Raw genomic sequence first — 17,593 nt, 5'->3', positions numbered from 1 at the left:
TCTTTCCAGGAAAATAGGTTGCTACCAGCCAGTGGAAATCCCTCTATTGAAAGAGGCCACCCAGGATGTTACGGGAGGTAAGACCAGGAATTAGGAGGCAGAATTAAAACCGCCTCCTCTCCTGTGATCTTTCTGCACCAATTCCCAGCCCCTTTCACCTGGGCTGCTGCAATAGCTTCCTAATCTACTTCCCTGCTTCTGTTCTTACACCCCTAACGGTCTGTTCTCTAAGTGATTGTATTAAAATGAGACCACATTATTCCCCAGTTCGAAACCCTCCAATGGCTTCTTATCCCAATTAGAACAAATTCCTTACCAACCCTACAGGCAGTGGTGTGCTGGTAAATGCTTAATAATGGGCTCTCAGGGGTGGGGAGCCCTGATTTGTAGCATTTGCTAATTGTAGAATGCCTTCTCCCTCCAAGGCCAGTTTCAAGCTTCCAGTATGACATCACTGGACAATGAGTGCTCCAGAGCCCGTCTGAATTGGCTCCAGCACAGTGCTTCACCAAGGCCCCATGTGAAGGAACTGGTCCCAGACTACTTCTCCAGAGGAACTTCTTTTCCTACTCCCTCTGTTCCCTCTGCTGGATCCCTAGGTTTCTTAATGTTTCTTGGATACAGCAAGCACACTTCTACCTCAGGGCCTTTGCACTTGCTCTTCTCTGTGTTTGGGTTGCTCTTGCCCCAGATCTGTGTGTGACTTGCTGGACTTCATCCAGTTCTCTGCTCAGATGTTGCTGAGAGGCCTTCCCTGAACAACTCACCTAATATATATATATGAACCCCTGCCCTCTGTCACTAACTCTGCTTTATGTTTCTGTAAGGGCACCAATCAGTGGTGATAAATGTTAGACTTTTTTTATACTTAGTTGTCTAGGTCATTATTGTATTCCCATCCCTAGAACAGGCCAGACTCAAAGAATGCACTCAATAAATATTTATTGGATTAATAAATGAGTAACTGTCTTTCCTCTACATGGAAGGGGACCCACTTGCAGCTTGGGCCAAACCCCACTCAGGCTTAATGACTAGACATCTGAGACCCCACTAGCATCACAGCGTGGGAGTCTTGAGTCATTGGCATTAAATGTGGTATGGATGAGGCCCCAGAGGCCTGAGGAGAAACCATCAAACCACAAGACAGGGTGATTATGTAGAGAAAAATTAATCTCGCTTACGAAAAGTCTACATACTAAAATTCCAAAACACACGAGGAAAGCTAAAGCTGATAATGCCAACAAAATCAGTAACTGGTAGAATGACTCCACTACAGACAAAAACAAGTAAAAGAATTATCTAAAAACAACTTCAAAATCGATGTTGAAGCTCTTCAAATAACATCCACCCATAAAAAGAGAAACATAAATTATAATATTAAAGCAGGAAGAAATGAAAACCATTTCTAAACTCTGGGGATGAGAAATACGGTCATGGAAATTAACTGGGGAGACAAAATAAATCTGGCTTGGACACACTAGAAGATAGGATTCATTATTTGGAAGAGAGAATTGGGGATCTCACCTAAGATGCAACAGGGATAAAGGGCAGTGGAGAAGTCAGAGGGGCTCTATGGGCCGCAGAGAGGTTGCAGCCCGGGTTGATGGGTGCCCCTGTTCCCTTGGCTGATCCTTGCACTCACCTGAAGACCGCTCTGTACAGGACCACACCCTCGGCCTGGCCTTTCCACCTGAGAGCATTGTCTGGCTGCAGGAGCCTACTCAGCTTGCACAAAGAGTGGGCAGAGTCCTGGGGCATTGGCCCCAGGAAAGACCCTCAAGCAATAGGGGACATTAACTAATGTTAATGGATAAATGCTTCACCTTCCTTGCCCCTTAGTGGGACAATTATGCAGCCTATTTCACACAATCTCCCATAGGCCCCCCGCCCCCCTCCATAGGACCTCAGTGACTTCCAACAGGAACCTGCTCGTGGTCAAATCCTATATCTCTCCTCTGTCTCATTTCCCCACTTCTTCACTGCGCTTCCTGGCCTCATTTCCCAAATAAATGACTTGCATCCCAATCCTTGTCTTGGGATCCATTTTGGGGAAACCCAAACTAAGGACAGGAAAATAACTGTGGCTTACACAAGATACAAATCCATTTCTCGCTCATGGAGTAGTGGCCCATCATTAGGAAGTTTAGGGCAACCTCATAACGTCATGGAGATGCCTTCTATCTCAATTCTACTGCAAGGTCTAAGATGACTCCACCAAGCTCCAGCCATCTCGTGCATTTTCCAGATGGCAGGAGGAAGGGCAGGTCAGAGGGTAGCACACACGCCTTTGCTTTAAAGACATTCCAAGGAAGTTCCCTGAGACTCATGCTTTTACCCATTGGGCAGAACCCAGTTATTTATCCATTAAGTAGATAGAAGGAAGAAGTATAGTCATTATTCCAAGCGGCCGTGGGCCTAGTTACAAGTCAGAGATTCTATTTCTAAGGAAAAGGGGGAAAATAGATACTGGGGAACAACTTGCATTGTATGCCCTCAAGCAGTGAAGAAGTTTAGGTCTACAGAATGCCATGCAGGAGTTCCAGGAGGGCACGGGGAGTGCAGAAGAAGCAAGATTAAAAAAAATAAGGCTGAGAATTTTCCAGAATTAAAGACAGACACGAGAGCTCAGCACTGAACGGAGCAAGGAGAAGTAAATTCACACCCAGACGTGCTGTAGTGAACCTACAACATACCAAGGATAAAGAGAAAGCACCAAAGCCACAGCAAAGACACCTCGGCCTCCTGGGGCCCCTCATCCAGAACCAGGCCTCATGCCAAGGGGTCACACGTCTGGTCACGGAACCTGAGTGGAGCCTGGCCCCGGCCCCACCTGGGGGTCCTTCAGTCCCTCAGCCCCCCAAGGGAGTTGAATTCCTGGCTGCTCCCCCGGCTTCTGCACCCTCATCTCTAGCTTCCATGTTACCTAGCCCCTTGGGTGTCTCTTACATTTCTGGGCCTTAAAAATGTTTATCTTGGATTTGAGCACGACTTTTCCTGTTTTGAATTTATCTTTTTTTTTTTTTTTCTTTAATCATTGCTCTAAGTTTAATGCATGGAGGTGGGATTCAGAACATGAACGTATAGTACCGTCTTGACCAGAAGTCTCTGGATCCTTTGGATCTTCCCAGAGTGGAGACCCTCTGCCTATGAAGAGGACTGTTTCCAGCAGCCAGGCAGGCAGATAGGGGGAACGAAGAAACCTGCCCTTCTGGAAGCTTCTATTTTCTTCTCCAAGGAGACACAGGCTCTGGAGGACCCAGAGAGCCCCCCTGAATAAAGCTTCTTTGGGCCTCCTGGCCTCTCAGTCTCCTGGTTCATTGCCCCCTGACTGTCCCAAGTCATTCCGTCACAGGGCTCCCTGCCAACACTCCACCTCAAAGGTCCTCACTGATGCGGGGCTTTAGGTGTTCATGGCCATATTTGAATTTCAACAAGGGACTCATAAAGATGTTTTCATCTTTAAAATGTACAGGAATGGAATTCAAATGGTGGAATGACAGGCTGTGTGTGGGGTCGATTGGCTGGGTCAGAGACATCACACCTGGCTGGCGGGGAGAGCTTTCTGACGACAGGAGCTGTCCAACAAGGCGTGGGCTGCTGTCACTGGAGGAACTCAAGCGGTGGACGGCTGACCTTCCACTGGGTGCCGGGCGGGGCCCTGGATGGAAGGATCTGGAGGCAAGACGGAGGGTTCTGGGAGAAGCAAAAGAAGCAGCTGAAAAGTGTCACTAAGATGTTCTTACTGCTCTGAAGCCAGCCTCGCTCCCCACGCTGATACGTTTCCAAAAGCGTATCCTACGCTGCTACCCTGAGAACGGGGTGCCTAGGTCACCTTTTGGGGGTCTGGCCCCTGAATGACAGGGTTGGACTCAAGCACAGGGGTTCTCAGAGTCTCCGCCAGCAGATCTTAGGGTCCAGGCCACGAGGAGCTTCCCCTCTGCTCCCCAGAACTCAGCCCCCTCAGTCTACCCCACGCATGCTCACCCACCTGCGTGACCCGTTCAGAAGAGGTGATCCCACCTGCCAGTGCGGCTGTGCTTCAAAGCCTGTGTTATCTTTCATGTTTCACAGTTACCATAGCAGTCAGATTTATCTTCATCTTTTACAATTCAAAAATACTAATGGAATTACTGGTTTTGTCTGTGTTTTAAAGCCATAGCATCTTTTTCTTTCACTGCTATCCCTTAAAATGTCCTCAAAGGGATAAATGTAATCCCAGAAAGACCTTTTCAGGAAAAAAATGGGTACTTTCCCCCCAACTTTAGTGGGGTTTATAGCATGACTGGCAGCACAAAAGAGTTTCTATAGCATGATTGGTGTCATACAAGGGGGTCTCCTAAGGGCCCTTTCACTGTCCACCTCTCTTCCGGGTCCCGGCAGGTGAAAGCAGGGTCCCTGCTGGCCATTGCATTTGTCATTGCTGGTGGCTTCTTGGAGGAAGGAATTGTGTGCTTCGTCTTTACAGTGCAGTCCCGTTCTTCCCATTTTACAGATGAGGAATCAGGGCTGAGAGAGGTGAAGTGACTTGCCCAAGGTCACACAGCCAGGGAGAGGCTGAGTGCCCTACTCTCTCTCAACCATGTTCTCTCTACATCCTCTAGTTGGTCTCTGGCCTTTTCTCAGGATTTCTGCCTTTTTTTTTTTAAATAGTCTCCATAGAGACTGTCAAATATTGCCAATGCTGACCGTATTTCAAGTCCTCACCGCAGGGTATTGGGAAAAGTTTTCAAATAGCAATGATTGCACCTGAGAGAAACCGCATTTGCTGCAATCCTGCCACTGTGCAAAGCTTGGGAGGATTTTTGTTCTGCTTACGCAAGAATTTCTATGTGGATTTTTTTTTTTTTAGGATTGTATTTATTTATTCACGAAAGACACAGAGAGAGAGAGGCAGAGACACAGGCAGAGGGAGAAGCAGGCTCCATGCAGGGAGCCCGATGCAGGACTCCATCCCAGGACCCTGGGATCAGGACCTGAGCCGAAGGCAGACAGACGCTCAACCACTGAGCCACCCAGGCACCCCTTCTATTAGAGCCCTTAGGTCATGACACAGTGTCTTCAATTTTAGCTTTCAGCTGTGTGGCACTTTGCATTTTGAGATACCTCTTCTGATTATCAATATAATATGCGATCTGTTCTTTGCTAACTTTTGGAGGGTAACTCTTTATTTTAAAATAATTATAGATACGTAGGAAGTTACCAAAAATAGTGCACAGCGGTCACATGACCCTTCCTCCAGGTTCCCCCTGCCAAAGGGTACCTATCAAATCAAACCCAGGAAATCCGCACTGGTACAATGCGTGGGTACAGTTCTGTGTCATTTTGTCACACGTATAGATTTATGTCACCACCATTGTAACCAAGATACAGAACATCCCATCATCACGAAGTTCCCTCATGCTGCCCTTGACTCTTACATCACGGACTTTCCTCCCACTCTCTCGAAGCCCTGGCCATCGCGAATCTTCTCCGTTCCCGTCATTGTTTTCATGTCTAGAATGTCATATAAATGGAATCCCACAGTCTGTAACCTTTTGAGATTGCCTTTTTTCACTCAGCATAATGCCCTTGCCCTCTGTCTGGGTTGTTGTCTCTATCCACAGCTGGTTCCTTTTTATTGTTAAGTAGTACTCCACAGGGCCGGGGGGGTGGGTACAGTTTTGTTTTGTTTTTTAAGAACTTGGACGTCCAGAAAATATACAGAAAAATATAGGGGAAACAATCCCAAGCCCCCAGATTGGAGGGGGGAGTCTCCTGGTCTCCCTCTGGCCCAGGTGAGGACTGGCATAGGGAGAAGACAAAGCCGTGTGGCTGCTCCCTCTCCTCCCCTCCGTGGAACTCCAGCTGGCTGTGAGGACTCTCTCTCTCTGCATCTCTCTTTTCTTTTTTCCCCTCTCTTTCTCCTCACCCCGTGTGTCTCCATCTGCCTCTCTGAGTCAGTCTCTCTCTTTTTCTCAAACCACAAAACATGGCTAAATGCAATTTCCATTGAGTGCAAAATCTTGTGTCTGTGCTTCATTATTCTGTCTGGATTCGTACATGTTTTCAATTGCATAATTCCCCTCCTTCCTCATTTTCTCCCCAAGACTTTCTCCCACATAATATGAGCATTTGGGGGCCAGCTTTTGACAGTTCTGCCTTTGAATGTTGTGAAAAGTGGAGCGAGTGCCTCTTTCAGCCCTGCACCACCAGGGAAGCTTGGTTGGCAAGCTCCCCGGGGCTGCTGCAGTGCTTTGTCCCTTAGGCCAGGCCCGGGTGGGTGGCGGGAGTGTCCCTTTACCAGCCCGCAGGAAGGCCAAGGTTGCAGCACCTGCCTTAGAAGAGTCCGAACAACATTCTGACCCTCCTGACCCTCCACCCGACTGACGACCACATCGTCAGGGCCAAAATCCCCTCCCTGGCTACTCAAGAGTCTTAAGCATCTGGACCGACCCTCTTCGTTCATTTAAGCCTTTGATCTTTTATGACTGGAAAGTATAGTCTTTTGCTCCAATAGCCACTGCAGCTTTGAAATGGAGTGTCTCAAAAATAACCTAGACATCCAAGAAGTGAATAGTTAAATACATCGTGAGATGTCCTATATAGGATCAAACATTAGAAAGTCACTAAAAATCATGGTTTGGTAACTCAACAGTTGAGCATCTGCTTTCAGCTCAGATGGTGATCCCTGGAGTCCTGGGATCGAGTCTCTCATGAGACTCTCCCTGCAGGGAGCCTGCTTCTCCCTTTGCCTGCATCTCTGCCTCTCTGTGTGTGTGTCTCTTGTAAATAAATAAAATCTTTATAAAAAATCATGGTTTGGAAAGTTCTCAGAATGGGAAAGTATGCACAATATACCGTTAAAATCCCAGTGATGTAAAAATACTTAAGTATGGAAGAATGGCTTAGAGAAAAAGCACCAAAGTGTTAAAGGTTCTTACTTCTGGATCGAGGGATTATAGACGACTTTTCAATTTTCTCTTAATGTTGGCAATAAACACGTTTTATCTTTACAATCAGAAACAAATATGCGTTATTAAAACTAGATGAAGCCTGCTGGATACAAAGTCACTTCCCTAGCCCTCCAGTCAAGTGGTGTTGGAGAGCATCTCCTCCCCATGGGAGGACCCTTGTCCAGGCACCTTTCCTGGAGCTTAGGCACCTGCTGCTGGGCCAGGCAGGTGAAGAGCAAGTGCTGGCTGCCCTGTCCCCACCCTCCCCACCACTTGTATTTTTAAATGGACTTTGCAGCAGAGTGGGCAGGTCCTGCCTGGCAACTGCATTTCCACATGGCACTTCTGGAGCCAGGGACTGTCCCACACTCCTGATGCAGTGTCCTTGATTGTCCTCATGGCCTCCAAGTGGATTAGATGATCCCCTTCACTCAGGGCAGCCATGTAGTCTGGCCTCCTGGGAGCTGGCATAGGCATTGGCCTTCCAGACGTATGCATAGAACCCAGAGCTCCCTGGTTCCAGCTTGATGTCCTAGAAAGAGCATGGAGTTCTAGAAGCCTGGACCCTGCCATTAAGTCCTGCCTGAGAGAAGGGAACCTGAGAGAGGACAATCAGTCCCATTTGCAGTAGGAAAGTTACATCTAGTGTCTGGGGACCATTTTCTTGACCCAGGGATTTTTAAGCCAGTTCTAAGTGCAAGCGACAGTCTGTAGTCTGGCTGCTGTGGTAATGACTTAGGGCTGGGCTCTGGGGCCAGCCTGCCTCGGCTCTAATCCCAGCTCCACCACCTTGGGCAAGTTTTCTTCCCCTCTCTGTCCCTCAGGTCCCTCAACTGCAAATCGGGGGTACCTACTTCATAGAATCATGGCAAGGAGTAATGAAGTTGATTCGTGTAGAGTCCTGAGAGCTGAGCAGCGTAGCCCACAGCAAATGTTAACTATTATTCTTATTATCCCACCATGCGGTCATGGGAATGGGAAAGCAGGATATTCGACACTGGGGCTCTCCCAGAAAAGCCCAGATGTAAGTCTCTGTGATGAATGCCAAATGAGGATTACCAATTAAAAGCCCTGCCTCAAATCTGCTCCAGAGTAGGGGGGGTGGTATGAAGAAATACAGGCCTTGGTGTGGGTCTGGGGGGTCCTGAGCAGGAGGGAGGCCAGGGGGCACAGCCGGCTGGGACTCGAAGGAGGCTGGGGACAGATAAAGGGGCTTGGCCAGGACGACGGGTAGGCAGGCACCTCTGCCAGCAGAGCAGGGGGTACATACCAGGCGCCTTCAGAGAGGATGGAATTCCAGCTGGGGCCGGTCCCCATGGGGCAGGGACAAAGCCTCTGCTTGGGACACCTGGCCCTTTGCAGCTGCTGTCTTGTCGCAAGGGCCCTGCGGGGTAGATTCGCATACAGAGGAGGACATCAGGCTAGATGGGACCAGGACTGGCTGGGGACCCTGAGACTGGGAGGGAGGGAACTGAGATTTGAATCCAAGGTTGCCTACCTTCCCCCTGGGGGTGGTGTGTGTGTTTTGGGGGGGAATGAGGCCAGAAGGCTTCGGCTCTCTGGTGGGGGTAAGGAGGGCTGGGGCCTTGCGAGTAGCCTGCTGCAGGGATGGGGAGTGGCTGAGGGAAACCCAGCCCCAGGTGTGGGGAGCCCCCGCCTGCTGGGCAGCCACGTGGGGGAAGAGCAAAAAGTAGGTCAGTCACACGGGAGACAGAGCGTGAAATTAATGAGCACCCAGGAGCTGGAGTAGTCACCTTCCAGGAGGGCCCCGGAGGAGGAATGCGATCCCCCAGGAAAGGTAGTGGGGTTGGGGATGGGGGTCCGGGGTGGGTGGGGGAAGGAGGCCTGCCCTAGCACTGCTTTCTCTCCTGGCCCCTCTGCACTGGCGGAGCTTCGTGGGGCAGGATGGGAAACGATGACAGAGTTCAAGGGGTAGAGACCTCCTAGGCAGGAGGGGCCTACCTGTAGAAGCCCCGTGAGGGTAGAACCATGATGGCTTCCTTTGCAGCGGGCTGACCCCTGCTGCCTAGGACAGTGTCAGGTAAGTGCTCCACCTGAGTGAAGACGTGATTAGAGAGACGGCTTTGCTGTGTACGTTGTGGGTGACCCAAGGAAGGGAGGCCTTTGTTCCTCACTGACATTCAGGGAGCTTTAACTGAATTTGGTAACATTTGCCAAGTACCCCCTGCATCCTGGGCCCTTCCCTTATGAAGCTCACCATCTAATGGAAAGACAGGTTAGCACGTGATTATAATACCATATGCTAAGCAAGGAAATGGATAGAGACACAGAGAAGAGACAGTTCTGTTGGGGGTGGGCTCTTGGTATGACTTCTTAGGAGAAATGACTCAATAGCTGGGCTTGGAAGTCAAGTACAGGGCTACATTGTGATTTTTGTGGTCTGAACTTGGCCTCTGTGGACCATTCCTTATGCGCGTGCACGCACACGCACACGTGCACACATGCAAATAAATATACATTATTCAAACTAAATGATGCAATGATACACACAGAATTTAAAAGTACATTAAAAACAGAAAATATACATGAAAAAGGATATTTTACAACCGTACTAGTGTAAAGGCAATTTATTAATGTTACATCTTAAAACATATTCTTTGACCTGAAAGTTTATTTTTTTTCTACTGATTTTAAAATAAATCAAAACAGGGACACCTGGGTGGCTGGCTCAGAGGTTGGGCACCTGCCTTTGGTTCAGGTCGTGATCCTGGAGTCCCGGGATTGAGTCCCACGTTGGGCTCCCTGCATGGAGCCTGTTTCTCCCTCTGCCTGTGTCTCTGCCTCTCTCTCTCTCAGTCTGTATCTCTCATGAATAAATAAATAAATCTCTAAAAATAAAAAAAGGAAATGAAAACATTTTCATGGGTTGCTAGAAGTGTTTTAGGCCCGAAGCACGATGCCTGTTAGGCCTAATGGATAAGCCAGCCCAGGTTAAGAAGAATTGGCTCAGCCAACAGGACAGGGAAAGGCATTCATTCCCAGGTAGAGAAAACAGGATGTGGAAAGACGGGGAGGAGTGAGGGTGCCAGCAGGTTCTAGCAAGAGCATGTGGTCCTGGGAGGTGGAATGGTAGGTGTTTAAAGAGACTGGCAGGCAATGGATAGGAGACTTCAGGTGGAGGTGCCCAGCCTGGAATGCCTTGTTATGCGCATCCCCAGAGGTTCTGGAATAGGAGCCAGAGGTTGCCTGTGAGAAGGGCCAGTTCCTGGACCTGGATTCCAGAGGCTGTGCCAGAAATGGTGCTAGGCGCTTGCTGAAGCCTCTCCCAGCTCCAGGGACTCCCCCATACTGGCTGGGACTGGGTGTGGGGGGTGGAAGAGAGAGCATCCTAGCTGGCTCCTGGTTTCTCTCCATAGGACAACATGGAGTCCCTTGGGGCTGGAGGGGCTTTCTCCTAGAACTGCTTCTCAAAGGTGCTTCTGACCCCTGGCTGGAGGGCATGTAGGGTGGTTCAGTGGGAAGGTGGTGGGCTTTGGTAAAAGACCTGAGCTCAAATCCTGGAGATGCCACCTATGAGCTCTGTGACCCTGGGCCTAATGCTTCACCTGTGAACCTCAGCTCCTTTGTGAAAGTGGGATGTAGCTGTTCTTGGCAGGGCTGTTAAGAGGATTAAATGGGCTTGCATACAGGGCCAGGACAGGGACCAGACACAGTCTGGAGCAACAGAAATATGCATTTGTTTTACCAGGTTCCAGATATTATATGATGGTGAGCACCAGGGATGTGCCCTTGATCCCTGTAGACATGGTCCTGTTCTCAATGGGCTCCTTCTTCACCCCCACATCACCTCCAGTCGTCATGTTGGGGCCAGTTTGTTGTTGATTTGGGCCGGATCCTGCCTCAGAGGCGACCCAGACGCTCATAGCTTGACTGCGGCCGAGGTAAGTGGAGATTCTCCAAGAAGCATCCTTTCCAGCTGGGAAACTGACTCTAAAGCCTATTGCTGGCTCTGAAACAGGGAAGACGTGGGCAGAGCTGGGGAACTCTGAGCCTGTGAACTGGCTGATTCGAGCCCCCTTCTCCTGGGAACTCCTCCTCACCTCCAAGCCCAGTTCTATCAGCCCTGCCAATGAGAAGGCGGGCGGGCCTGCGGGGGACCCAGAGTTTTCTGGCCCTCAGCAGTCAGCAAACAGGAGGCCTTACACATGCCATGGTAGGCACTGGGTATGCAGAGAAGAACCTGACACTTCTTACCCTTCTGGGAACTCACAGTCTAGAGCAAGCTTTCTTACCTTGGCTCTCTTGACACTTGGGGCTGGATAATTCTTGAGGGAGGAGGCTGTGTATTACAGGATGTGTAGCAGCATCCGTGGCCTCTACCTGCTAGTTGCCAGTAACAGCCCCCCTCCAGTTGTGACAACCGAAGATGTCTCCAGACGTTGCCAAATGTCCCCTGGGAGACAAACTCTCCCCACTAGTTGAGAACTGCTGGCTTAGAGAGGGAAGGAGGCTGACCCATCAGTACAGTGTGCACTGTGGTGAGCATGGGTGCCTCGTGGCCCAGAACCCAAGAGAGGCTTTTGGGAAACTGGACCTGAGTGATGGCAAGGCCTCAGGTTGTACAGAGCTGGGATTCCAGCCCAGGATCCCTGTGCTCTGCTCTAGTGTTTCCCTCCTGGACACCTGACTTCTCTCCAGATCCATCCACTCTCCTGGACTACCCCCGCAGGAGCAGCTTCTGTCTAGAGAGCTAGCCACACTGGTTTGAGCAGTCTGGCTGTCTCTGCCCTGGGGTTGGTCTCATGGCCCTGCCATAGAGCTGGTGCCCAATAAGCTTTCACGCATGTTAAGAAAGGCTCTGCTTGTCCCTTGGGATAGCCCTCTGAAAGCTGGCTGGGTGGCCACTTAAGTACTGTGCTTATGCTAAGAACAATCCTTCAACCAAGTACTTCAGTGTAAGCATTTCCAGGTTCTCTGCTCCACAGAAGCTGCTGGAACGTGGGAAGCAGAAAGCTCTGGAGCCTCTGAGCCTGAAGACTGGATCCTCCTGGCTCTGCCCGGCACCAGGGGTGTGACCCAGACACAAGCCCTCCATCCTGCAGGGCTTCTGCTCCCTGACCTTCAGAGTAGGCATGGCCACTGTGCTCTTCACAGTTTCCTGGGGATAATGCTCAACGCTTTATAGGAAACCAGTTTTTATAAACAGAAAAGTCTTATACGTGTTCATTATTTTCTGAGTTTCCAAGAGGCATTGAGGGTTGATGTTCTGATTTTTCTCTTTCTTTCTCTTTCTTTTCAAAATTATTATTTGAATATTTGAATTGTCACCCACACATTTAACAAATATTTATTGAGCCCCGCCTATATGCCAAGAGCTCAGCAGTGAACACATGGAACAGGAGAGAGAATAAATAAGAGAAGTGAGTTACGTATAGATAATGTGTTAGATGGTAACAAATGTGAAAGGAGACAAACCCAAATCCTGTGGGTTGGTGGGGGCATGTGTTGAAATTTTAGGCAGGGAAGGCCCCTCTGGAGGCTGACATTTAAGTAAAAACCCAAAGGAGGTGAGGGAGCAGCTTATACCAATGTCATTCCAAACAGAGGAACAGTAAACAACATACCCAGATGTTTAGGGATGGTGAGGAGGCCAGGGTAGGGCGTTGAGGGTGGGCTGGGTAAGTGAGGTTGGCAGGATAGAGGAGGAGCATGGTGAGGGAGGTGAGGGAGGCAGCTCCCAAGTGGCCTCAAGGCCGCCAGAGGGACTTTGGCTCTTACTCTGGGTCAGGAGGCCAGGGGAAGGTTCTGGGTGCAGAGGGCTGGGGTGGCCCTGACTAACTTGCTGAGGCTGGTCATGTGTCCCCTGTTTCTCATACTTGGCTGCTAATCCTTCCAAGAACCCAGCAAAAAAGTCAAACCTTCTTTGCAGGTTGTTCTGAGACTTCTCTTAGGTGGGGGATCAGGATAGCTCAGCTGAGCCCTTGCTAAGGACCAAGACTTGACCCCTAGTCTATCCCCCAGGTCCTGGTGTTTCCACAGCCGAGAGCAAGGCCCCACTCTGCTCCAAGTGCTTGTCACAACGAACAAAATACATTTCACAGCGATTTAAGATGAATTATGCCCCACTAGAGGGTGGTTGTTGAAGACTTACTCATCACTTATGTGTTAGCTATCACTCCACCAAGAGATACCCTTGGAACAGGGGGAGGAAGGAAAGGCAGAAAGAGCTTGCTAGAATCTGGAGGCCTGGGCTCTGGTTTGGACCCTGCCACATGGTGGCGGCTTGACCTCCTCAGTGTCCTCATCTTCAGAATCCCTGACCGGCCCTTCTAGAGGCTGTAGTGAGGACCCTGAAGACAAACAAGGGTCAGGAGCACAGAGGAAGGAACCCCCACATCCCTTCCTCCTTCCTACCAAGCTGCAGTGGGGGCCAACTGCCCCTAGGTGGCGCAGTTTTTCCAGGCTGAACCTAGCTGCTGCCTCCCAAGGGGGTCGGAAGATTTGGGGGACGTTGCAGGATACAGATAATACTGGAAACCAAGGAAGTGGGCATCTGAGGTCAAAATCTGCAGCCGATGATCCCAGCTGCTCCTCCACCGGGCGCCACAGGAGTTAGTGGAGCAGGGCACGCATTGCCACTCTGGCCATCAGACTGCACCTTAGGGGCCACAGTCCTTGGGGTTATGGGATGATTGGCCAAGATGTATGCAGGGCAGCATCCATTCTCTTCTGGATGAGGAAGCTGAAGACTGGAGAGGAGGAGGCTTGCCTCATCACCCTATGACTCAGGTGCCCAGCTGGTCCCTCTGCTGACTGAATACAGGACACCTGATGAAAGCATGAAGTGCCACCCCCTTGGGTGGCCATCCTGCCTCTTGAACTTCTTCCCGGGCTGGCCTTCCTTCCTTAGCCTCTGTGGATGTTCTCAGAAGAGGCTGGGAGAGCGGTCTTTTACTCCTCATATAAAGAATGGGTCTCTGGGCAGTGGAAGAACACAGGCTGAGGGACAGGAGGCTTGGGGGTACCAGCCGCTTTGTCACTACCTTGGGAGCATGTGCCTTTAGCACATGGCTCTTTTCTTCCTGCCTCCTGTGTCCTTATCTGTAAAGTGCAGCGGGAAAGAAAGAGAGGGTTGGGTTGGAGAGCCCCAAGGTCAGTTTCCGACTGGGACAGTCTGGGTTGCACTTGAAGCTCTGGGTTGTACTTGAAGCATTGCTTCTGTCCATCAGGGAACAGGTAGGGGAGGGAAGGGCTTTGGTTCTCTCATTTAAAAACAGGGGGAGTGGACTAGATGATGTGTCATTCTGGCTCTGACATCTGCTTGGCAAGGATGAGAGGCAGTCACAGAGCCAAAGAAACCCCTCTGGGCTGCCAACACATGACGACCGCCCTGGAAGGTGCAGACCTGCTTCCTACGAAGGCCTCCAGGAGAGGCCTTGCAAAGTGGAACTGCAGGCCCCAGCAAGACTGGCCTCCTTCCGGAGGCTCCCTCCGGAGGAGAAGCTCTTCCTCCCCCTTGTAGAGCTGAAACCCATCAGCACCTCCAAAGGGTGTTCCTTCCTGGGCTTGATTACTAACTGTCTGCCTCCCTGGCCAGACGACCTTGGGATCTTTCCAAAATCAAATCTTCCTTCGGAGGAAGCAAGAGATTGGTCACCACTGAAGAAATTCAGAGATTGACAGCTGGCGGAAGATCTGCTGGGGGTGGGGGGGGAGCAGCACTCACTGTCAGCAGCCTGCTGGTGCTAGGCTCTGCAGAGGCCCCTTCCTGTCTATTAACTCGGTTAATCCCGTCACCCACAGATCAAGTATTAAAATACCTTGTTTTCAGATGAAGGATCATTGCACAGCTAGTTAAGGAAGGAGTTGGGCTTTGACCCAGGTCTCCGAATCCACAGCTCACCCTTGTGCCACTTGAACCTTCTACCGCGGGGGGAATAATAGAATATGGATCTGGAAGCCTGGCTCCTGGCTCCAGTCTGGGAGCCAAAGGGTCATGTGATGGCTAACGCTTGACAGCATTTTGTAGTTTCCAAGTGCCGAACTACTTAGTGTCTTGTTTGGTTCTCAGATCAGTCCATTGTACAGATGAGGAAACCGAGGCTCACTTGGGTCTACTGACTTGCCCATCTGTGCCCATGCAGTGGCTGGGCTGGCTTTAACCAGATCTTTTGAGCCTGTGCAGCTCACAAATAATTTTTTGACAAGTCAAGCCTTCTTGTCTCTTGGATTCATTTTCCCAGTCTGAAAAATAAGGGGCTGGATTAGATTAGTAGGCAATCGGTAGTTCCAGACCCCTTTATTTAAAAAAAAAAAAAATCGAGGAACTCATAGAATTTGGCAACTTAAAATTGTGTTGAGTAAGAATACTTAAAACAACATTTTACCTTCAAAAAGCTAGGAGGATGTAATCACAGTGTAGCATGGAGGAAAAAATAACAACTGAGAACAGAATTCCTCTTAGGAATTAAGTAAGTTGTGTTTAGCATAACACCTTGATGAGCCATTGTATTCATACCTAATAGATCCGTGGGTCTGGCTGGAGTAGGCCAGAGGGGAAATGGAACTTCTAGAAGAATTCTTTGCAAAAGGATTACTCTGCAGCTGAGGGCTTGGAAGGATGACCAAGCGAGTGACTTGAAGCGAAGAGGCTGAAAGGAGTCTAGACATAGAGCAGTGGTTAGACATGGGGTGTCTGGGTGGCTCAGCGGTTGAGTGTCTGCCTTTGGCTCACGGGATCCAGGATCCAGTCCTGCGGGCCTGCTTCTCCCTCTGTCTGTGTCTCTGCCTCTCTCTGTGTGTCTCTCATGCATAAATATCTTTAAAAAACAAAAAAGAGACCCAGAGACAACAACCCTGCAAGCTCTCAGTGGAAGGCAGAGAATGACCAGAGGACCCTTAGGAGAAGGGTGTCTGGTATGCAGTTCCAACTAGCAGGTGTCTGCTCTCCTGCACCAGTCACCGGGCTGATAGCCTCCCATCCGGTCCAGGGGCCCTTGCTCGGTGCGTGCAGGGTGAGCAAGGAGGGTGGCCCCTCGGTGGGAATGCTTGGGGTCTGGCCGTCCCAGCTCCATCATTGGAAGTTACACAAGTTCTCTGAGCTTTAGCTTCCTTCTCTGTGAAATGGAAATAATATTCCCTGCCTGAGAGGCTGATCCGAGGAATAAGTGGGACCGTGAACTTAGCATAGTACTTGGTACTCAAGCCCTCAGTAGTAGCCACTTAGCTGCCTATTATTATTAACCACGGTTGTTCGGATATTCACAATTTAACTCACTGAGGTTGAGCTTGTGGGAGGTTTTTGTTTGTCATGTTTGGGGAAGGGGGTAACTTTTGCTGCTCTTAGATCCAGCCAGGATTCCACAGGAGCCTCATCTAGAAGGAGAAGGAGGTGGGTGGGGTATTAAACTTGACACTGCATGCCTCCCCCCCCACAACCCCCTCACCCTCCTTGCTTTTTCAAGGCTGAGTGCTGTCTGTGTCTGAGAATCTGCTCCCTTGGAGATGACAGCATCTCCTTCCAGGGCTGAGCCCAGAGGGCAGGGCTCCTGCCAAGGACAAGGCTGAGGGTTGGGGGAGAGGGGGAAGAGACAGAGCAAAGGGGGAGTGAGCAGGACAAGATGTGACGAAGAAGGGAAGGCGCTTCCAGGACTGACAAGCAGTCGCAGAGGCAGAGAGAGGATGCATGTTTGCACGCGTGCTGAAATATGTGACCACACGCGTGCATCAGGTAGCAGGTGCGTGTGGTGTGCGTGTGTGGTTGTGACTGTGTATGAATGAGTGTGCACGAGAACCCATCAACCTATGAGCTTATCAGTGTGTGACTGCCGGTGAGTGGTGTGTGTGTGTGTGTGCGTGTGTGTGTGTGTGTGTGTGTGTGTGTGTGTAAGGAGTTCATGTGCACATGTGCCTGGGGTCAGTGTGAGCTGGGCTAGTCAGTGGGGTCCACTCTCTGGGTGAGAGAGGAACCTCAGCTCTGTCCTGTAAGAGCACCTGGGGGGGGGCTCATATGTGGGGGGTCTAAAAGGAGGGACCATCTGTAGCTTCCTTTGGGATCCCCTGACTCCCCCCCTCACCCCACCGCCACCAACTGACAGTCTCCCTTCGGGGTCTAGGCCAGCCCCCCCATCGGCCCCCCTGCTAGCGGCTGGCCTCCACACTGGGTGGGGAGCAGGAAGGAAGGGAGGGAGGAGGGGAGGAGTGACCAGCCTCCTAGCCCCAACCCGCCTTGCTGCCAGGGAAACATCCTCCTCCCACCCCCACCCCCAATCACCGTGATTCCTGCTGTGAGGGAGAGAGGAACCCTCCGTTTCCATGGCAACCTAGCAGCCCTGCTTCTCAGCCTGAGCCCAGGCTCCTCTGAGCCATGGAAGGAGTGGGAAGAAAGCCCCTCCTCGGGCTGTGGAGCCCCCACCCAGCGCCTCCCCTCTATCTCCAGACCCCCTTGCTCCTCTGGCGCCCACGGCCCCACTGGGCGGTGGTGTGCATGCCCCAGCAGCACCCCTGGGGCCTGGGGACCTGTCTTGTCTGCACAGGACCCGAGCTGAGCTGAGCGGGAGCTCTGCAGAGTGACAGGATGGGCTGAATTCCAGTCCTCGCCTGTGAAATGGTACTGATGTCACTACCTCGCAGGGCTCTTGTGAGGAGAAATAAAATAGTGCTTGTGGAAGTGCTTCGTGAAATCAGAGCGCAGGGTCAGG

At 50.7% G+C, this 17,593-nt stretch overlaps 1 long non-coding RNA gene and 1 other non-coding gene across 2 annotated transcripts in view; one reads left to right on the top strand and one right to left on the bottom strand.

The window, feature by feature from the left end:
* The window catches only part of LOC112908220 (uncharacterized), a 36,788-nt gene extending 24,769 nt beyond the window's left edge, over positions 1-12,019 (top strand). Inside the window, exons 2-3 of the long non-coding RNA XR_003232877.2 lie at positions 10,642-10,834; positions 11,879-12,019. This is a non-coding gene — a long non-coding RNA (uncharacterized lncRNA). The remainder of the gene's footprint in view (positions 1-10,641; positions 10,835-11,878) is intronic.
* On the bottom strand, positions 4,651-4,791 carry LOC112908277 (U4 spliceosomal RNA). Its single transcript, XR_003232887.1, has one exon. It is a non-coding gene; the product is annotated as a U4 spliceosomal RNA (small nuclear RNA).
* Positions 12,020-17,593: the final 5,574 nt, after the last annotated feature.

This window comes from Vulpes vulpes, chromosome 10 (genome assembly GCF_048418805.1).
Source record: "Vulpes vulpes isolate BD-2025 chromosome 10, VulVul3, whole genome shotgun sequence".
Taxonomy (NCBI): Eukaryota; Metazoa; Chordata; class Mammalia; order Carnivora; family Canidae; genus Vulpes; species Vulpes vulpes.
This window is presented reverse-complemented; position numbering and strand designations above follow the sequence as displayed.